General features: G+C 44.9%; 1 protein-coding gene across 3 annotated transcripts in view; it reads right to left on the bottom strand.

Annotated features, from left to right (window-relative positions):
• Positions 1 to 23,377, bottom strand: part of BMI1 (BMI1 proto-oncogene, polycomb ring finger) — a 266,963-nt gene that overhangs the window by 42,345 nt on the left and 201,241 nt on the right. The gene's annotated exons all lie outside the window — the stretch shown is intronic.

Raw genomic sequence — 23,377 nt, 5'->3', positions numbered from 1 at the left:
TCTCTTCAGTTTAAGGCGACAGAAGAGAAAGATTCCGAATGTGGAAAAAACACAGTGGGAAGGTGGGGATAATGTCGACATAGAACGGACACAGTGAACAGATGAGAATAAGCTCCACGATTAAACTAGGTAGGGATAAACCATTAGAGGTAGCTTAAGAAGTTCCCGGGAGAGGAAGATATTCGAATGGGAGGGGGAACAAGGATTCGTTTATAAGGGGCACAGTAAAGCTGCAGATCCCAATCATCATCCTGGTCGCAACTACCAAAGACAGCGGCGGGCTATTTAAGGAACCTCCTGCACTTCTGTGCATGCACACCACCACCCAACACCCCTCTCCTCTTCTAACAAGGTTAACTCAGTCTCTGCAAAAAATGCAACCAGAACTTTATAACTGCCCCTTGCTTCTAACAGTGCTTGCATCCTGGAACTTGTGTGCCCAGTCCTCAGAGCCGGTGCCACTTAACCTGTATGCTATAAAGTTCCTGTTTGAACTTAAATCCAGCCAGCAGCTTTCATTCACCTGCATATGCGGGCACCAAGCAGTAACACTTAAGAATACCATTTTGGCAACATTTGGGACGCTCATCATAACCATTCAGTGGTACACATCCTTTTGTTCTCCCATTTCACTTTTAATTATTATGGGCACCAATTGCAATGCGTCACACCATATCTGGCATCATCATGCATTGAGTGAGCTCACTTATTTCACATCTGCGGTGTCCAGGTACGTTAGCGATTCCCTATGAGCAGCGGAAGCCCACATTTGCGTTTTATCTAGGCCAACGATGATTGGCTAGAGTTGGCACCCAGTACAAAACTGACATTCTTACTGACTGCTCTAGGGGCTGAAGGTTACAACTTGCCCTATCTTGAACCTAAACAGAAGCAGGCTAACAACTTCATGCTAGACTTAGCCTATGCTGAAGCATTGGCCCCCATTGAACACCTTTTTGGAAAATAGCTCAATTTGGTTCTGGAATTATTCAAGTTCCACACCAGACTTCAGTTCTCAACTGAATTCACCGCAGCGAGTACATTTACATATGGAGCCATTGCCCATCAACTTGTCAGAGAATAACTTATTCCACATTTCTATCGCCCAAAAGTCTTGAAAGCCTTGTGGATGCACAAAGATTTATCCGTTTCAAAGACTGGACAACATTCAATAGGATGTATGAAGGAGTCCACCAAGTCAGCCTCCACTGAGGAAGAGTGCACAGCGAGGAACCCATTCTCTACTGCCCGCAAAGGTTACAATAAAAAAGGGCCAAGGCCTGTGCCTCACGAAATGCTGCCTGCACAATGCACACCCTTTGACCGTAGGCAGTAATGTTTTCAATGCAGCAGCCGTTCACACATTGCCAACCACACAAATGGCCCAGCGAGCAGCAAGGAATGCAGAGACTACAGAACGTGGGAATTTTGCAGGTGTGTCAGGTGAGGTGCTCAAAAACTGTGGCAGTGCTTGAGGACCACCATGATGAACATTCCTACTGTGCTAATATGAACAATCTGCTTCCCTGTGTCCTCCGATTCTGCAGTGTCAACGCAAAATGAAACCATACTATGCAGCGAGTCAGCTACGATCTCCTGCTTCAGTTGTTGGTGGATTCTAGCAATGATCGCAGCATTGTTCTTCAGCCGAGGTTTTTTTTCACCTCTCCAGTAACCAACCTTGCCCTGCGTCCCAATGGGCTATTTCACCTACAGCCTACAGAGGACAAGGTCGAATTTGTAGGTTTTCCCCAGTCACCTTTTCTATTCAAGGGATGCAGTGCTTCAGGAAAGCTGTATGTGTCCAAATAGGTTAGGTAATGTTGGGAAGGAGAGAGGGTCTTCCCACCCCCCAGGCGATACCAGACAAGAACTAGATGCTAATAGAGCACATCCAGTGAGCAGGGGCGTGCACATAAGGGGGAGGTGTGCAATCACCTTAGTGCATGCATTATAAGCTATACAGTAGATACAGGTGTGAACGCCATCTTGGCAGATGGCAGCCATCTTAGACTTTAGGCCCAAGCGTGCCAAACAGCATTTTGTATTAGGCCCCTTGCATGAGCGTGAACACCAGCCCCACACCCTTGCCAGGTCTCAGATTCGCAACCTCCTCCATTGTGCAGAAAGTTACAGGCCCTCGCGCCTGGGAAGAATGCGCCCTGCGAGGTTATGGGAAGGGAACATAGCGCCTCTTGGCAGTACCATCCGATGGAACAGATATCAAGGCCCTCCAGCACCAAACGATCCCCACATGGGAAATACAGCTTTGCCCAGTGATCTAAAAAAACGTAGTGGAGCTGTGACCCCAGCAGGGGACAGAGTAGGCAGAAATGGAGCAACATGCAACACATTTTTTCAAGGGTTCAAATATCTGATTTTGGTTTATAGTCATAATGTCGACAAAAAAATGTCGACAGACAAAAATGTCGAAAAAATAATGTCGAAAATAATAATGTCGACATTCTATACTTTTAATGTAAAAAGTCATAATGTCGAAAAAAAAATGTCGACTTTTTTTCGACAATATGACTATAAACCCTTAACACTATCAACACCTCACCCAACACCCTCCTGCAACCCCCCCACACCCCACACCACCACCCTCCCACCCCTCATATGCAACACATTCTAATTATTTATATATTTATTTATTTTTTCAATAAATAAATAACCAACAAAAAGTATCATTTACTATGGGGGGGGGGTCCCCCCCCCCAACCCCCCCTCACCCAACACCCCCCTGACACCCCCCCACACCCCCCCCAACCACCCTCTCACCCTCATTCCCAACACATAGTAATTATATATTTATTTATTATTCAATAAAGAAATAAACAAATAAATAAAAAGAATATCATTTACTATGGGGATGTCCCCCCCAACCCCTCTCACCCAATACCCCCTGCAACCCCCCACCCCTCATACTCAACACATACAACACAACAATAAATATATATTTATTTATTTATACATTTCGAAAAAATGTCGACATTAATGTAAAATGTCGACATTTTTGTATGTCGACATTATTGATTTTCGACATTAATTTGTCGACATTTTGACTGTCGACATTATTGATGTCGACATTATGACTGCACACCTCTGATTTTATCTGAAACTGCTATTGAGTGTTAAAGTGAAGTGTGAAAAAGCATTGGAACTGTGAACAGTAAAAAAATAAAAGTAGTGGAACAGCTCTCCTAACCGTTCCGGCTCTCTTCGGCCACTGGCTTTGCCATGCTTTCATCCTATGATCCCCGCATGCCACAGCACCATCCAAACCCAGACCATAAAACCTGTGCACACCTCGATTGATCACTAAGATAAGAAGGCAAGGCTATCGTGCCTTCAGGAATGGGTCACAGGATTTGTGCAGCAAGGTGCAGGGTGGTATCAGAATTATAGCCCACAACTAAGGTGGAGGACCTTGGGGGTTGCTGATCTGTCTGGCAGCGAGTCAAGTGTGTGAAAGTTAGTGTGAACTCTGCTCTCCCCAGAGCCCATCCTGTATCTGCCAGGTGCATTGTTACAATCATAAGAATAACATTGTGTGTCAGAGTAGCTAATAGGTCAGCTCACCACGAATGACTAGCTCGACAGCACCCACGTGAACAAAGATGGACAGATTAAGGTGGACCAATGGCCCGACATCCCATATGGAGCAGGCCCTAAATCTATAGGCCACCTCCAATTAGTATTGTAGAATTGTACTATATATGATTACGTCACTAGTGACGCGGTTTGTGCTTATAATGTGCCGCACATGCCAACGGACCTCAGAACGTTCGTCCGCAGAATAGTTATTTACTGATGCATTCCTATTTTTGTAGAAATATATACTTGTTATCCTTGCAAGCGTGTCTTGGGCCTTTTTCCCTATCGGGCTGTATTTTTTCTGGTGTGAGCGTGCAGGGGCTTGCCTTCAGTAGCCATTAAACTTGGCCCTGAATCGCCCAAGTAGGTTTTTCCCGTTACCTCTTTCACCTTTCAAGACATTATTCAAAGTAGAGCAGGTCTGTACTCAAATGATAGGTGCAGTGAGCTAAAACACGATTGTAGACCCTCCTGAGTGGAAGTAATTCCATAGAACTGGGTATTTGACCAATGCTCGTTCTTAGTAGAGGGTCTCCCACACTCCTTGGCAACTTTGTAACACTTGGGGTTTCACCCTAAGTAACCCAGGGTAATCCAGACGTGGACCCCTTGCTCACTGGGTCTTAGAGATGCTCATATTCACCTCATTAATGAGGCCAGATTAGGCTGAAACACGTGTCTTGGGTTGCTGATGGTACTTTTGTTTAGAGGAAATTTGCCTAGCATTTTCGGTGCTTGACTGCCCTTGTGGGTGGGACAAAGACTGATATGCAAATAGATATTTCTCCTCTGTGAAGGGTGCTGTGAGCTAAAACGCAGTCGTAGACCCTCCTGAGTGGAAGAAACTCCATAGAACCGGGTCCAACCTTCAGTTGCATCTTCTCAGAGGCATTCTACCTTTACTCACCTTCACCCAGAAGCTCAAGGTCTCCAGAACCAGGTTTCTCTCTAGGCTCGACTACTGCAGGGTTTGAAATTGAGGGGAGCTGGGAGCCATTTAGCTCCCGCTTGTAGCCTAGATGAGCCTAGTTAGCTTGACAGCAACAGCTACCAGTTGCTACGTTTGAGACAGCTTTACAAAATGTAGAACATAAGTGGCCATAAATAATGACAAAATTATATGTTTCCATCTTATGTGAAAGTTAGATTTGCGGAAAGCAATGTACTAGGTCCTTGTTCCTCAGTGGTAGCACCTGGACACTGGTTAATGCTGGATACCCAAGAGCTGCTTTTCGCCGGATCTTCTAAAGTTCTGAACACTTCAAGACTTTCCTTTAATCCTCTTCCTTTCCTTGCCCCCTTCCGTGCTAACTCTTCCTATGCCACTACGACTGGGGACCGGTCCCTTCAGAGTCATACAGCGGCCTGACCATCCCCCACCAGTCCCCCCTGCTACCTTTGCCAGAACTTGCCACCGGGCTCCTTTTACCAGACTACCCCAACTTGTCCACCCTGCCCACCGCACTCATCCTCCCTTTCCCACTATTCCCCCGTCGCACTTACCTTCTTGCCCCCCGCAGCACTTCCCTGCCCTTCTCCCTCTACGCCCCTCACCCTGTGCACTTACCACCTTCTCAAGCACTCGCACTGTAGGATTGCCACAAGCCCAATATAACAGTCTTGTTTTTTGTTGTTATTCCCTTGACTAACAATCTTGTCTAGTTGCGCCTGGAAACACTTGAGTATAGGCGCCATACAAATTTCCAATGAATACATAAATACATTTGACCCATGCTCGTTCTCTGTAGAGGGGCTCCCACATTCCTTGGTAATTCAAATGACGTCTCGATGTAATCAAGCCCAAACCTGGAGTTGGTCCCATCAAGCATTTGAGTACGTCCCATCAAGCATTTCAGTACCTCTGGAAGATTCCTCATTTGTGAACCGGAAGTACATTCTGACTATCCCAAAAGATTCTGTCCCTCTCTCCATGTTAAAAAGAAAATGATCCGAGGCTAGGGCTGCCTCATTAGGACATCTATTATAAGGATCTTCTGGCGAGAAGAAAAAATCCAGCAAATCTGGTCTTATTCAGGCAAATTTCCTAATACACGTTTGCATATCTTTTTGGGGGGATTTTACTTTCATCTGCTCCCTACGGGAGAAATTACAGGGATTCTTGCAAATTCAAATTCGCAGGGGTATTCGGATCTAGTTGAATAGACGAGACATAATACTCGAACGCCCAGGGCTTTGGGAGGCTACATTGCACCAAAGTAGGGCTTTGAGGTCTCTGGAATTCCGGTTTCCATCATTTGTGAGAGCTCATTTGACCCTTGCTATGAGACCATACTGTTTGAACATGTTAAATAAAGGAACCCTAATCTTATGGACTTGTTTGTTGTATCTAGTTGAATTTCATCCATCCATTGAATTGTTTAACATGAGATCGAATATATTTTTTTAGACAGACACAAAGTGAAAAATGCAGTCCCATTTTAGAAATGCAGAGCAGGACTTTGTTCCATATGATCGAATGTGAGAACACTCAATGGGCCATCCGCTTTAGGGTAAATCAGATCTACCCCCACAGGTCGATTCCACAGCCATCAACCACAAGGAAGGCCAGAGTAGACTACCAAGAAGTGTTCTAGAGGTCGAATAAACCAATAGTGTCAGCTTAAGCTGTAGCAGAGCAGGACACATGGTAAATCATCCCCTACAAAGAATATCTACCCCCGGACCATAGAGACCCCCCCTGGGAGTATCACAAATAATTGCCTGCTTCTTAAGGACTCAAGTTTCAGTGAAAATGGCTCCAGCAACACAAAACAACCTGATAAGTACAAGGCTCCTTTTCATGGGTGCAGTTTCCAGTATTTGGTTCCCAGGGGCTTGCACCCTGAGCCAGCGATGATACCAGCGCCCTCCTACTTGGTCTACCGTCAAACGAGGAGTGGAAATTTGCAGAGAAAGACTCCAGGAACACGTCGTCAAACTTTGAAACAAAACGAATGTGCTAAAATAAAGTGAACTGAAAAAGGCCTTCCTGAATGAAGGCACGAGTTAGCAATGTCGTCATTTCTTGGGAACATATAGACCAAAATAGGTGCATGCATGTGCGTGCAATAACATAATATTTCCAATGTTTTACTGGATTGACTGGATTGTAGTGCTGAAGAAAATCCCGAATTCAAAACATCTCACTACCAAAACACTGAATTGTTGCCTTATTGATACGGATGACATTTCGTGAATGAAGCATAAGCATATTTATACAGGAACTTTCCCTATGTAAAAAACACTAAAACAAGGCATAAGCAATCTAGAATATGATAAGAACCCAGCCTGACTCTCTAAAACACTAATTCTCACAACCCAATCCTTAAATACAAATCATATTTAAGCTGCAGTCTTCATTATGTCGGAGTATAAGAATGTCAAAACATCATAAAGCCTATTACAGCATTATGTAAAAGATCACTTTATCCAGCATTGGATCTTTCATGGATTCAATGCTTTAAATATTCCCCGTCAGGCTGGAAATCCTTGGTAACCTTAGATTACAATATTGAATAAAGAAGAACTGGTTCACTTTTGCAGCCCATCACTGTCATTTTGGGTGTTTTGTGTCTCAGCCAATGGGCCATCGAGTATGTAGCCCCACTCTAGAGGCCATCTTCAGATTCTAACCACACGCCATGTTGAGTCCTCAACCTCCTTTTCTCCTGAGAGAAAACTCTATTCTACTTAAAAATCTGAGATTCTACAATTAACAGTTGTCTTCTGCCGCTTATTCAGATAAGTGAGAGGGCTTCCCATCGAGGAAAAGGCAAATAAATCTGGATTTAAGCCATATGAGAACTGTGGCTTAAATAATGTATATGAGGGGGATAGGCACTATGAATGTTTTTATTGCCTCTACCCCAAAGATATACAAGAAGACTACAAAATATGCAGCGCTTTCAGTGCCAAAACACAGAGATAGGTACCAGACAGGTTTGTTATCTAAATGAAGTGAAGTGCTTCCCTTCTGAGGCTGAATCATCTAAAAGCGTGGCGGCCACCAGCAGTGGGGTTAAGGCCTTTGCTAAAAGAAGGGCCAGGTCTGAAGAGAGATTGCTGCCTTCTCATTTTAAAAAGAAAAGGCCAGAATATCCAGACCATACCGCACTTCCCGCCTGTTCACCAAGGATGGTGCCAATGACCTTGTCTATGGGCAAAATACGGAGTGAAGAGGTTTCTAAGGAATCCTCGTCGACGACGGAAAACACAGCCAAAGTCACAGGGGCTCCAACATCACCTTCCCAGTCGGCGGGATAATCAATGGTACTAACCATGTAGAAACCAAACCGCTCTTTGACGGCAACCCTGTCCACGATAAAGACAACCTCGCCAACTGTGCACGGTAGATCAACCAATACACGGTCGTCAACGGCACATGAAATGCCACCATCCAGCGCACACTTGTTGACAACCCCGTAGACAGGAAATCAAGGTGTCCCATTGAGTACATCGCCAACGACCAGAAAACAGGTGTCGACATCGTCCATTACCTTGGTCGGCGGTGCAGAAAAAGACGGCAAAACCACACAAATCACCAACTATGACACATCACAGAAGGACACCTCAGCCAAAAACAATTACCCTGACCAAATTCTGGCGTACCAGATTGAGTTCGAACAGGGGTATTCACCTGTGTTTTTTGAGGAAGATGACTACTCAGAACCTCCTCTCCCTCCAAAGCAAGGGATCCAAACACAAGCGGCCCCACAGCAGACACCGGTAGGCCCAACACCAATGCTGCTGAACACAACACCTGCAATCCCAGATGCACTTAATTCACAGATGCTACTGCCTCAGCATGTTTTGTCCTCTCTTCCGACGCTAGTAGGACAACTGTACAAAAGGGGTGCTCCACATGAAGAAACCTTTGAGACAGCGAAAAGAATACAGGGCTCCAGACGTATGTACCCAAGTGTCTAACTTCTCCGCTCAATTCGCAATCTCCAGTCTCAGCCGCAGCAAGGTGAAAAAAAATAAACTCCCTCACCCCACGGAAAACAAAAATAGAAAGGGCGATTCCTTTGTAAAGAAAATCGTGGCAACCGAAGCACCACAGTAAGGATCCATAATCCATGAAAGATACTAATATTTCTTATATATTTTCAAGGGAGTAGATCTGCCTGGGTGTTGGGGATCTGAAATGTAGGCTAGAACCAAAACCTAATTTAAAGCTTTATTCCTGCTATGCATGCATGTCAGAAAGAGGGAAATTAGTCCTTCAAAGGTTCACATACAAAGGCATTTGATTGAGTTTGTTCCAACAATAGTGCCAGCTGTTACACTGATGGATTTGATGTCTCTTCTCCAAAGGCCTTGCCATTATTTGCCAAAGTCAAGGCATCTCATAAAAACTCAATTAGCACAGGCCAAGGGAAAGGTCACTGAACTATGCATAGCAGACAGACATCTTATCTGAGGCACCGCCACTGCCACCGGTAGGAACACGTCTTCAACTACTAGAAAACCTGATGTATAGTAACGCGTGGGGAATTCCATAGATCACATTTTTAATCACCAAACTGATCAGTGTCACAATGCAAGCTCCAATCGACACAACATTTTGACAGTTTGTAGATGGACGTAATATGTAAAAGATGAAAAAATATATAGTATGCCACATTCTGAATAGCTGAAAAAGCTTAACGGCACAAACGTTTATCATAGCAGAATCTTTGAAGTGTCTAAATGTGCGCATCCATATACAGAATCTGAACATATTTGTTTCATTAATTTAGCATAATGACATCAGTAATTAATATAAAAACAAAGTGGCCTCTTCAATAGGAGTAGTCTTCCCTCCTACCTTACTGATCTTGGGACTGGAAAGCAACACCTCTGTCACAAAGCAGAGGTGGTGTCATAATGATATATCATTTTATGCCAATAGTACAATAGGAGAGAAGGGTAGGAGGATTATGGAATATTGGAGGACTGATCCAAGGAGAGAAGATGGTCAGTCCATTGAGAGAAGGATGACCATTCCATGGGCGATTGATTTCCAAATATCCAACTAAGAGTTTGCTGAATGAGTGATTCCAGGTCGACAGTTCCTCGCTGGCTCTCAAAAATCAGATGCTAGACTCAAAAAGGTAAATGAAAACCCTGCCAGTCCCAATTCTTCAAATAGATGGCACAGAGTAAAATCTGGAGGCAATAAAGAGAAACATAGGTGCTGATATCTCAATGCTAGGTGTTCCTCCATCTACCTTGAACACAAAGCGAGATGTTATTTCTTTACATACCAATCTATTTTGTATGAAAAACGAAATTTAAATATGGCACCATTTCAATATTCAATTGCATTTGTTAAAGTACTATTGAAAATATTATTTGTTGCGTAAGCCGGTCTAGAGTTCTTTGGACCCTAGTATGAGTAGCTGCATACTATTGTCTGAGAGATCGTGCATTAATGCAGCCGGTGGAAGCCATAATCAGATCAGATGTTGGCGCAACAGAAATTAGCATAAATAAATAATTTGGTTTATTAAGAATTGTGTGAAGTACAAATCCCCACATTCCCCATCTTTCAATGCACAGGCAGACGCATGTGTAATGTGGAAGGGAAGGAGTTTTAACATTGTACATGAGAATAGTACACCTTCAGTCTGCAAATACACGGGGGGTGAAAACCACACAAATGCATTACATTTGTGCAGACATATAGGTGGAAAGTTACACATACAAGCTTGAAAATAGCACATACAAGTGAATTTAAAGATGAATACTTTGCTGTATTCCAAGTGTCTCACCCCCACACATACATACATACAGATTGCAAATAACACGTTTAGCGAAAGTCACATGCATGCTTAGTAAAAGCTGCACCCGCATATTTTGAGAACACTATGCATTTGGGTGTAGAGTGGACAGAGCCTGAGGATATTATTTAGCATTCAAAGCTACAGGAGACCAATGCAAGCTGGCTATTGTCTACAGTCAAGTGACCTGCACCTAGTAAATCATTCACTATCTCACACCTGTATAGGGAAGTAAACCTATTGTAAATGTACTTAAAACGTCAGTACTTCAAACAGCTTTCTCTAATACCATACTACCGTGATACTGGAGAAAATTGAATGTTTTATAAACACAATTGCTTCATCGTGACTTATGAAGTTAAAATAAATTGTCCAACGAAGCCAATGTAGAGGAGACCTGTTTAGAATATCTAGAGTACAATATATTTATAGGAGAACTGTTTGAATTAAGAGTGAATGCTTGTATGGACGGACAATATTGAGATTCATAGAGGCAGGTAGGATTTGCTATACATAGCTTTCTATTAATCTTCATGATGTAAAGCTGGAGAACAACTAAGTTACATACTTGCATTGATTACACTTCAATGTCTGACTACCTCACTGTCCATTCCTATCCCAGAATTGCAGGTGGGATAGTACAAATGTGGACATGAGCTTGGCATACCATACCACACCTTGGGGAGCCAATAATTAAATACTGTGACTAAGTAGAAGGCATCACCAATTTCCCGGCAGTGACCTCCTCCCATGTGGCCAGGGGGAGAGCAGCGGCTACCTGATCCTGACTCAGGGGGGCCGTTATATGAGGGAGGAAAAAATGGGAGGGGGGTGGAGACAACCTCTGGGGAGATTTCATGGCTTCTTCATGTGAGATAGTACTCCCTCCCATTTTCCTCTGAAATCAACCCTCCCATTTCTAATACCCTCTTGGCCTATTGTCATACATCCCTTCTGTGGAGGATGGGAAAACCTTTTCTCCAGTTCTACCCATCAAGCATCCAGGACTGATTTACCATTTAAAACCAGTGAAAACGATAATCCAAGTTTTTCACACCAAAAATACTGGAACGAGGAAGAGGGATCAAGCAATGCAGGGCAAACAAGGCCACAAGCCCAGATAGTACTCTAGTTGGTGCTCGCATACACCTGTACCCAGTAAATTTAAAGAGCAGAAGGAGTCAGTCAAGGACGGTTGCAGCTAGCGGGAGAGAGCTGCAGCTCTCTGTGAGGACTGAAACCGAAAGGCTAAGAATGGTGTGATGGAGCCAAGCGGCTCACCGATGAAGAAAGAAGCTGCTGCATGAACAGGACACGCTCTGCAACGCCAGGAGCTGGCGAGAGACTCCTGGGCGTTTGCAGGTGACAGCAGCGCTTCACTTACCGGAGCCTGGAATGAAACAGACATGTCAAGTGGAAGCCGCGGAAGACGGCAGAACAAAGAGAAAGTGGTCACGAGAAGGACACAGACTGAGAACCTTCATAGGCTGACTGCGGGAGAATCCAGGTACGGCAACTCTAGCTGGTGAGTCCACTCAGAGGCATTGGGGACACTGGGGTGCATCGGCGGCCACGCCGCATGAAAATAAATGTAAACAAAGTAAGAGAAAAGGTGAATGGACTCATTATTAAAAGGGGAATTGAACTACGAGAAAAACAAGTATGTGAACGCATGCAGCGCAAGTACATGAGAAACCTGCACAGGCTAATACATCAAGCAGATATATTATCCAACAAAGTATTTGTGCAACTTTGGGAGAGGGCAGAGTCCCTGTATGAACAAAGTCCTGTCAGGAGAGTATAGCAGGCAACTACAAGTGTGGGAATACAAGAAGCCCCGCCAGGACAATATACCAGGCAGTCACAAGAAATGTATCAGGAATAAAGAAGCCCCGAGACGAGAGGAAATATCAGGACCAGAAAAGGGAACTGTTTTAACCGAAAGAAAAGGAGCAAAATCCGGACAGAAAAGTATACCAGGTTTACTGAGAGAGAAAACTACAAAGCCAGACAGCTTTGTGTGACAGTGTTTTTGGTCAAGAAAGACAAAAGGAACTGATCTGTGTGTAAATCAGCGAGTAAAGAATCATCAAGGGGAAGGGAACCATCCTCTGAAACAAGGACCTTTGTGTTGGATCCATTTATTCTTCCTTTATGAACACTTTACTAACCACTATCGGTTAAAGATATTTCCATTTTCACCTTCGAATTTTGTTTATAGTGTGAGGGTCAGAACAGAACTTTGGACATGGACAGTTCTTTTGTTATGGACGTTCTGACACAGACAGGTGCTTAGTTTTGGTTTAGGTAGGGAAATTCCTTAGAGCAGGGCCAGCGAAGCATTATCCCAAAGCCTTCTATTTTCAATAAAAGTCTTTAAAACCAAATCATGGCTGGTTTGTGCCAGACTCCTCACAATACATACTATTCTACAACATAGGAACTCTCAAAGACCGCTCCCGGCAGCTTGTTGGGCAAAAGAGGATAACCGCACAGCAGCAAACCATCCCAGAATGGGGACAAATAGCTGAAGTGACCCACAGGTTTTCCAAACTGAAAAACTGGCGATGTGGAGAAGCCTCTGCACACCAGCAGCTATCCATCCTGGTGGGATGCAGCAATAAAGCGCCCAGAAAATGGTTCCAGAGAGGTGGGCTCAAACCAGCATATGTGGGGATTCAACAGGAGTTTCCAACATGCTGAGACTTGACTTCCAGAGGCGGAAACACCCAAACCAGGATATGTCCAAGGCAATGCACTTACAAATGGAGCTTTAAAAATGGCAACATGGTGGGCTATGTGAAAAACCTCCTTCAGCAGACCTGCCACCTCTAGTTGCAGGAACAGAAGCGCAAGAGAGAAAGCAAAAGTCAAAGCATACATACCCTTGCACAAGGGGGCTGGCCCAACCTTGGTTGGTCAATGGAACTGCCACTTGGCCACAGGCAAACCCACAGGAAGTGAGAGGAGAGGGAGAGTCCAAATACCTTTACTAGCCTAAACCATTTAGGACCAATATAAAGGCTGAGATTATGGGTTGACAAAGAGCCCACAAGGTCTGAACAGTCATTTCAGGTCACCTAAACAGGAAGCCCCAAAACACAAAATGGCAAGAGTAGGGTTTAAAAGAAAGTTTGTGCCCAAATGGCCACTAAAGGCACATTAGGCTACCAATGTGGTAAAATAGTTTGCACCTTTGGTGAAGCCAAAACTAAAATCTAATTTTCAACAAGCTACTCCTGGAAACCTTTGTAGCATGATAGAATACCCCTAGTGCAAAAAAGGGGAGCCAGAGAGACCCTTTTCCCACCAAAAGTCAACAATCCAAAAAAGTGGCTCCTAGATTCCCAAAAAGTAAAATTATGAAGACACATGTTTTTTCCATCAAGTAGTGAAATCCTAGTTAGGCCCTTACAAATTGTTTAAAACTACTTCTTGCAGCTCATCAAGCTCCCCACGTGGTGGTGTAACAGAGCGGCCTAGTCCCAACTCGGGTGGGGAGGGTGGTTCTCAGACACAGCATACACCGTTCACAAATACTAGAATAAGAGAAGGTCCACACACTATTTTGATATATGATTATTTTAAATATGATCCAATATAATAGATAAGAAAACGTTTCAAGAAATGTTCTGAGCTCAGTAAAGAGCTTTTCCCAGAAACGAAATGCACTAACAAGAGACCAGTTGTGCACATTTAAAGCACTCTTTGCCGGTAAAGTTACGTTCTACAAAAATGCTCCAAGGAGCTGTATTGAGAACAGAGGCGTTGCCAGGATTGTCTAACAAGTGGGGCCTGAACCAAATGTAGTTGGGCCCACAGCAGTGACATTAACATCTGTAAATGCCAACACAGTGCTGCCGAGTAGGCATTTACAGATTTTGGGAGGGCCTTGCCTGCTCAGGCCCTACCATGTCTATGCCTCTGACTCTGAACCCCCTTCTTCATTACCAACAGTCTTCTGTGGCTTGAACAAATGAAAAAAGGACCCGCCAGGAGCCCTGAAGAGCCAGGAGAGCAATACCCTAGGGTCCATAAAAGTCGTTTTGCAGCAGGTAATTGGTAATTTTTCATAGGCGTTCACTGTTCATGTTTGGCAACCAGTTTTCCATAAACAAACTGGTGGTGGGAGGGGGATGCAAAGAACCTTTGAAAGACAATTATCAGTGATCCCTGTTGGAGGATATGAGCCGGAGGATCTGAAAGGCGAAGCTGCAGTTGGCAGTAGTCTGAGATGCAGGGTTACTCAATCGTCTAACGAAGAGGTTGGCTTGAGAAGACCCTGAAGAACGAATATTGCAGGAAAGTTTACACTGGAGAAGAGCCAACTATGGGAGGGGAGTTCAGCAGTGCAGGATTGAATGCAGCACAGGCCCCTCGAGCTTCCCAGATGGGGGATATGGAATCAGGACACTTGTCTGATGTTCTTGGATGAGGACACTCAAGTCGGTTCGCAGAGGCTCCCACTGGATCGGGGGGGGGGGGCAGTGGGAAGCACCCTCATTCGGTCTCTTCTAGTCTTTGCGGTCTGATTTGGCAGAACATCAAATGATGCTTGAGCAGCAGGCCTTTCAGGAATGCAGGCAGTTCCAGCAGTAGAGCAGGCGAGCTAAGGAGTCCGTTTTTATCCCTTTCAGAAGGCAAAACACCAAATTACACCGAGCATAATCCAAACATGGGCAGCCAAATGCAGGTAATTCCTCCCAAAACACCCAGTAAGGACTCTCACAAAAATTCATGAATCCACAGTATCCCAGATAGGTATCGTCATATGCCAGTAAGAACAGTTTTTCAGTCTGACTTGAGTCCTGGTCCTGGGATACAGGCATTCAGGGGCCAAGGATGGTCATTTCCACTCATATACTCAAACAGGGACATAGGATAGTGATGTGACCCCCCCCCCCTCGAGTCTTTGAAGCAAACAAAAACAATCTGTTTGAGTAGGGAATCAAAAATAACCCAGCCAGGTAAAATGGATTCTACCAGGTGGACACATTTTACACAGGCAAAAAAGCACCCACCAGCCTTGCCATTTGTCGAACAGAGCAGGTTCCATATGATAATGTCCCTGCAAAAATATTGTCCGACAAAAATGCCAAAAAAATGACCTTGGTTTGCAGGGACAGTATCACATTGAACATGCGGGGGGACACTGACGCAACCCCCAAAACCTTTTAATTATTCTTTCAAGAGAAGCGGGGGACACCCCTGCTGTCCCCGCTCCCCTTGACCCCATACATATGGTCACCATAAATAAAGTCGCCACAGCCTTTTCCCGGCAACCATATGTATTGCGACCATATATATGGGGATAATATTACCGGATACCACAGAGAAGACATACCTTGTCTGGGATGCTATTGGTACCTTTGGTGCACCAGTCACGATTAATTTGGTAGTCACAACTCAGTGAGTTGAGTCTCCCCCTCCTGCCACCAAGCAAGGTGGCGCACACCCAAAGCACTTATACAGAATCATCTTTAGGGTGAACTCCAACCAGTCTTGCACCACCCCAAACACACACCCTCCTATAGCCCACATGAGCTAGGAACCAGGCTGGTGTACAGTAAGAATATATATTTAAGTTTTGACAAAACGGAATATCAACCAACATCAAACCACCAATGCTGTGGTAACACCCAATATCGACTCCAAATGACTTTCCGTTATTAAAAACACATGTAACATTTTGAAACATGCAGTCACAACTTACAGACAATTAACCAACAGAAAACATTCACAATACAATGGAAAAAACGTTTTGGTTTGATATGGAAAGGCAAGGTTTGAGTAAGAAACTGAATGGGAAAAATATTTTTTTTTGGCTTTAATTTGAAAGGCACAGTTGGGACAAGGAACTCCAAGGGAAATCGTTTTTCAACACATTCAAATGAGAAGCAATGCTTGGTAATTCTGGTTTGGGATGCAAGGATTGAGGCCTCTCTGCTAGTTGTTCCTCGCAAGAGTCTGAGAGCAGGCTAACTCTCGGAATCAAGTGGATAAGCCCTGTTCTGATGCAAAATTGACCTCGTAATGGGCCAATGACACTCCTACATTATCACAATTTCCATGGTAAGGATTGGGTAGCATTCTCCCTTCAACTCCCACCAAGACTCCCACTGGCTGCCGATAGGACCAGGAGTTGGGGTGTGTGCATGATGTAGACTGAGGGAGGAGAAAGATTAGTCATTCCAAATGACATGTGGGATTTACATTTTTGGGTTCTGAAAATCACAACATGGCAGCTATGCACATTTTTCTGATAACCACATGCATTTTTGGAGTCTACATTTTATGGCAAGTCGGAAAATACTAATTTTATTTCAGCACGCTCTCCCTGGGCAGAGCCATAAATGTTCATGGTTTGGCGCTGTGCCGAAATAGTTACAACTCTGACACTACATACTTCAAACATTAAGTTCCCTGTCTATTACTCTATCAATATTTCCAATTCCTCAGATTTATTAAAATGCCAGAATTATTTTGATCATAACTTAAGTCATGTACATCACAAACATTTCGTTTTTACACGGTCCCAACTGGCTTTTTATTCCCTTTAAAATGAACCGGTGGGCTCAATAGGACACCTGATGCAATTATTCAAAAACATGTATTCAATGTTTAATCAATGGCAATGCATCATAGGTGCTCCCAGTTTTACTCTTACAATGGCCCTGACTCATTCGCAGTTTTCTATTTCTCCATAAACATGTGACCAGTTATCTGCTCGGGCTAATGTTTATTCTACCCTCTTCTCCTGAGCTTCAAAGGGCTTTGCTCAGGGCTAATGCACCTTCAAGGGGGAACGTCACCTGAAAGTTAATTTCTGTTGGTTGTGTGATCTGTAAATCACATAATTTCAATCTACTTCTTTGTATATCTCAAATTGACATCCAGACCACCTTCTATGAGGGGGTCCTCGGCCAAAGGTCTTGAGTTTTTTTAAAAAAAGGCACAGACCTTTCAGTTTAGTGGGGAAAACACCAGCTGCACCCATCCTTCAGAAAATACAGCTGTAAAATCGACAAGATGTGCTTACATGTAACATTGTAGCATTATATCTAGGCATGCTGTTCATGAATACAATCATTTTCTACTACATTGGAATAGAGGTAGATTCACCATTAATCTAGTGCCCAGAGACAAGCCAGTTACATAGGAACCAGTGTTAATTTATGCAAAACGTAAATTGGGCCTTTCCCTATGAATGTCATTTTTATGTGCTGAAACTGAGTCTTTATTCTTCATGAAGGCAATTTGTCATTGGACTTAACTGTCCAAATGTAAGGCATCATTTCTCCTTTTTAGCTTCCAAATGCACTGTATTTCGAATGTATTTATTTCCTTGTGTGTGCACTTCTGCGGCCTTTAATCTGTCACATGTTCCCTTACACAAAGTCAGCATCTGCAGTGCCACATGTCCTTGGAATACATTGGACGCAGTTAACAATATTCCAGTTCCAAGTCTCACTTTTCTACGACTGAGTGCCTGTACATGCTAACAAAATGGAGGGAGGCCCATTCTCGCATATTCACTAGGCCTTATGCTAAAAATCACTGTTTTGTACTGGCTTTTATATTTCAATGGAAATCCACACTTAGCCAGCTTCACTCTCACAATGGGGCCTAGCATGGCCTCTCCACCTCTGTTGCTCTGAAGCTGTCTTTTTACCCCCACACACCCTTGCCTTAGGATTCATAAAGACTCTTCAGGCAGAGGACCCAAAACAGAGCCACCCAGGTTTTGCACGAAGCCTGGCCAGGAGGAAAAATAAAGTCCAAAACCCACAAAAGCCAGCAAAAACTACAGGGTGCTACCTCAAAAATTCAGAAGTGTGTTTTCTACCCAACATGCATGTTCGCTGTATAGATCCAATAAACAAGCTTAAACATATACAACACTGAGTATCATCAACATTTAATTTTCCTTCATGCACGGCTGGGTTTTGACTATGATGCTAAACATAGTCTCCTGCCAAATGTGTCACCCTCTATCGTTCCTAATACTTATTCATATTTCTCAGCTTCAGTGGAGGCCACTTAGATCACAGCCTTGAAACCTACAAACCTAACTACTGAATCAGTAACTGAATGGCTGCTTTAACAATTCCTCACCACACTGTCACCCATTATTAAAGGTCTGATCAGAGCTTTAACGCAGCATTTGCCCCAGCCCCACTGATGTAGGAATAGTTTCCATGGTATGCAGTCTTTTCATAGTCTGCAATTTGGTAGACTACATTTGGTGATTTGACCAAATATACATAAATTGGGATGTGGGGGAGTGGGGCAGGTAGGGGCGTATGTTGGTTCCCCCATAAAACGTAGAAAAATGAGTCGTCCAAATTGTAGAGTGATAGTCTATTTAACAACGTAGAAATAGTTTCCATACTAATAATAATCTGAATGTGAATCCCTCAGCCATGGCAGGATTTAGGCCCAATAGTAACTCCCCCGTTTTCACGAAAAGAAAGTGGTGGTGACACATCTACGAGCTTTCTTACACCAAGAGGGGCCTCCTGCCAAACAATCACATCTAAGATGTGGAGAGCAGATATAGTCGGAGGTTGTAATCCAAAAAGAGCAAGAATGGAATTCTTTGAATTATAGTTGCTTTCTTTGACATGGTATATTTAGTGAAATACATTCTTTTAGATTTGAGAAGAGACATTAAAAGCATGTGCTAGACTAGATAGCGACTCAGGCATAGGTGAATATATCAGATGGGAAGAAAGGAGAGTCTGCAGTCGAATACGAGCAAGACGAGACAAGGGACGAAGAGCACCAGGGAGGTGGGATTTGGATGCCAAGTAGTAAGGAGGGAATCTGGAGACTATGGTGGGGGGGGAGGTGCTGGACGGAAGGGGTATCAGACAGACCAGTGCGGGAAGGAGAGGGAAGCTGAGAGCAAACACCCATGTCAGACAACTAGAGGAGAGGCTGGAAGGCAGATATGCGGGCAGAAGCAAGCCTAAAAAGCAGTGGGGTCATAAAGTCGGAAAGCAGAGTGAGTGCCAGTTTAAAGTAAAGGAAGGCAACCTGTTCAATCCTTTTACTTGAATTAATTAAACCATATAAAAACAAGAAGCATACGCACAGGCCAGCAAGCATTTCAGATTGAACCCAAGTGAAGCAACACAAAGTCTAATCTTGGCAAACACGTTTTTCACAACATCCAGACACAAACATTAAAATGCCATTACATGCACTTAAATTAGCTATCCCAAGGATTTGCGCGCTATATGCAAAAAGCAGCTCATGCGCAATACCTGTGAAATATCCAGCACTAGCACGTATTCGTTACCAATCCAACAGGAAGCATGCAGTTAACATTTATATGGCTAGAACATTCTGAAACGAGGATGCGTATTTAAGGTTTAAGGTATAGCACTACTAAAGGTAGCTACAATAGGATGTCTGAGCAATAAAACAGTGCTTGCATAACCTGTGTGAATGCGAACTGTGGTTATCAAACAGCCAACCTGACCATTATAAGGTTTACAGTTCAATTCTATGTCGAGACAGGAGGTGAGCATTATGCGTTATCTTCTTTATTACTGCTCTCTCAGCCTTTCTTTATTACTGCTCTCACAGCCTTTCAACTTTATAACATTTTTAACTTCTTTAAAACTTAACACATTTGTTTCCTAGGAGCTCCTCTGGAGGCTAAAACACAAAAAAGGGGCAGAGTTTTAATATCAAGTTGAAATGTCCCCAGGAACTACCAATCCCCATAATCCTTGGGCCTTGGGTAGCTCTAGTTTGCCTCTTTTGCCCAACCCAGCTCCGTCCCTGCCTCCAAGTAAGTCCCCTCAAAAGCACAACTCCTCTTTCTTTGTTGCTGCTTTCACAGATAAGTGAATCTTTGCATACGTTTACTATAAGAATGTAGTTACAGGCATAGAGATTGGGATTCTCGCCGTCACAGTTGTATTTGCACACGTTACTATTGGGACGTAGTTCAGGGCATACTGATGTTTGTATTGCTTGTTGTAACGTTCAAACTACTGTAATGATCACGCACAAGCGTTAAATAACCGATTCCCAGTGAAACAGAATAATTGAAGTTCTATGACCGCGCTCGTGTTGAAAGGTTTATAGTCGCGAGCGAGACCCAGGTGCTTCGCAGTAACATCCCCCTTTCGTTCCCCCCTTCAACTATTCACTGCGGGAAGCCGGAGTTGCAGGCAATCGCGCCCCCATGAGCCAGCCGGCCGGCCCAGCCTCCCTACTGCAACAACGAGCACAAGCGTTTTTCACCTGCACAGTAGCTCGCCCGACAGTTTCAAAGCAGTCACCGCGCCACAGTTGAACGAAGCACCTTGGGCAGGGTTCGTTAGATTGACGGCGTGGTGCGAATACAAGCAGTAAAGGGCTCATAAATAAAATTAAAAAAAAATATGAGAATGTGCTCAGCACACTAGCCAGACACTCAGTGGGCCTTCTAAACAGCAGAGTTCCCTACAGAAGCTCACATGACCGTGCAGCAGTAGAATGTCCCAAAGCACCTCCCCAGAATGGAGCTCGGAGGAATGGGGAAGAGGAGCCCGCAGGAGAGGCGGACCTCTCCTTCAGTTTTAAGAGGGTGTTGGGTGACCCATTGTCACAAGCAGTCTCAGAAGGAGTGCTGCCCCTAGCTCAGAGACTGGACCAGTTGGAGGCCATGCTTAATGAGCAGAAGGCAGAACAGAAGAAGTCCAGGAAAAGAAGGGCACTTAGACCAGGACAGGGGACCTCAGCAAGACACCCCGAGTCGGGGGTTGATCAGCAGAGCTGTAAGAAAGCTCGGAAGAGGACCTCCTCTTTGACACCCCTGAGCAACACAGAAGGGGTAGACCTTAGACCCCAAGATCCAGTCGACCCAGTGAGTAGGCTGAAGAAAGCCTTTGACGAGGGAGACATTGCCAGGCTCTCGACCCCCTGCCCCAGGGGTGAATAAATGAAGGAGAAGAAGAGGATGCCCGTTACACCCCGGAAGATTAAGAGTAAGAGGATGAAGAAGTCCATCAGAAACCCAACGTCCTCGAACAGCCTCCAGAGGGAGAAGAAGAGGGTCTAGCAGACATGTTTGACCCAGAGGCTATAAGACATCCTAGATCCACAGACTGGGTGCCATCACCCAGAGTGGCACAGTATATGGCACAACACTTCGAGACCATTGGACAGAGAAGTCCAGTTTAAGTTGAGGGCAGAATGCCAAAGGCCTGAACTGCTGGGAAAAATGATTGATACTCCAGACCTGTATCTAAAGATGGTGACCTTTGTCACAAAAACATCAAAAGACATTAGGAAAGGAGTGGACAGTGTGTGGTGAGGAGGTCAGGACAAACTCCTAGACCTGGCGGGCCCGCTCACGAAATTTATGTATCTGGCCGAGAAGGCCATGGATACAGGAACGCCAGTGGATGCCCGAGTCCTAGCCAGCTGGGGCCAGCGGGCAGACTGTTTAATAGGCAATACAAACTGCGTCCTTTCCGCAGAAAGAAGAGGAGTCTTGTATAACAAGCTTAGAGACCTAGCCTCATATGAGGTGAGAGAGGGCACGAAAGGCCTTTTGTTCGGTGACGCTTTCGCCAAGGAAACGGCGCAATTCGTCAGAACATATTCCGCCCTAGAGAAAGCACAGAGCTACATCCGAAGAATATTCCGGGGCAGGTTTTTGCAGGGACCGACGGCCAAGAGGTCGGGCGTCCGGTCGGTTCGGAGCACACAGAAAACCCCAGGGACCTAGAGCGCAATACTGGGAGAGCCGTCAACAAGACAGCTTCTTCCCGGCTCAAGCCCGTTTCCCCAGGAACCGTAGGGGGAGAGGTGGCGACAGACAACAGTGTGCGCCAGCCGGTGAGTACCCTGCAATCAGTTACCCCGAAGGTAGGGGGCAGGACGCTTTCGTTTTTGTATGCATGGCGCAAGTTATCCAGCGACGCATGGGTGCTGCAAGCGATTTCAGGCATGCAGCTAGAATTTGTAGGGTACCCCACACAAGCGCGAGAACCAGCAGCGATAGTCATGCCCCAGTAGGAGCAGGAGCTGCTCTCCAGCGAATTACGCAGTCTTGCAGACAAGGAAGCGATAGAGCCAGAAGTACAGGTGGACCGGGGTTTCCTAAGCAACATGTTCTTAGTGTAAAGAGGGGAGAAAGTCAGGCCGGTGATATACCTGAAGTCTGAACGAATGGATCACGTACCGTCACTTCAAGATGGAGGGGCTACACCTCCTTCGAGACCTACTCAGGACGTGAGACTGGCTCATACGGCTAGATCTCAAAGATGTGCATCTTACTATCCAGATAGCGGTAGAGCATCAGAGGTACCTTTGTTTCTGGTGGGGCACAGATCTGGAGGTTCATGTGCCTCCCCTTCCGTCTGGCGTCCGCACCTTGGGCTTTCACCAAGATTATGCGTTCAGTGGCAGCAGCCATTTCGGGAGAGGGGGGATCAGGATCATCATCTACTTGGACGATATCCTCATTTTAGGTCAGAGCGCCACCGACCTACGACAGCAAGCCACATGGGTATGCAACCTAATATCCTCCCTCGGTTTTATCGTAAACGCAGAGAAATCGGACCTTCGACCAGCTCAGAGAATAGAATTCCTGGGGTTCGTTATAGATAGGCCTCTCTCGAGTTGCCATATGCAAAAATAAAGGCCATAAAGAAGGAACTGAGAGCCGTAGTAGCGAAGAGGGTCATTTCCCTTCGCAATCTTACTTGGATTGTAGGCCTCCACGTGACCTCTATACAAGCCATATTTCCAGGGCCACTACACTACAGAGCTCTTCAGAGATTGAAGATCAGACATCTCAGAGGGGGCTTGGGTTACCATCAGTTCGTCACCCTAGATCAGGAAGCCATCATGGAACTAGGCTACTCCCAGGCATCTTTGCGCAAATTCAGGACATCTGGGGGCCCATGGACACCGATCGATTCCCTTCCAAGCTCAATGCCCCCCAAGTTCTTCAGTTGGAGGATGGATCCAGCAGCAGTGGGGACAGACGCATTCCTAAAACACTGGGC

The sequence above is a fragment of the Ambystoma mexicanum genome, chromosome 2q (assembly GCF_040938575.1).
Source record: "Ambystoma mexicanum isolate Mex_15411 chromosome 2q, UKY_AmexF1_1, whole genome shotgun sequence".
Classification (NCBI taxonomy): domain Eukaryota; kingdom Metazoa; phylum Chordata; class Amphibia; order Caudata; family Ambystomatidae; genus Ambystoma; species Ambystoma mexicanum.
This window is presented reverse-complemented; position numbering and strand designations above follow the sequence as displayed.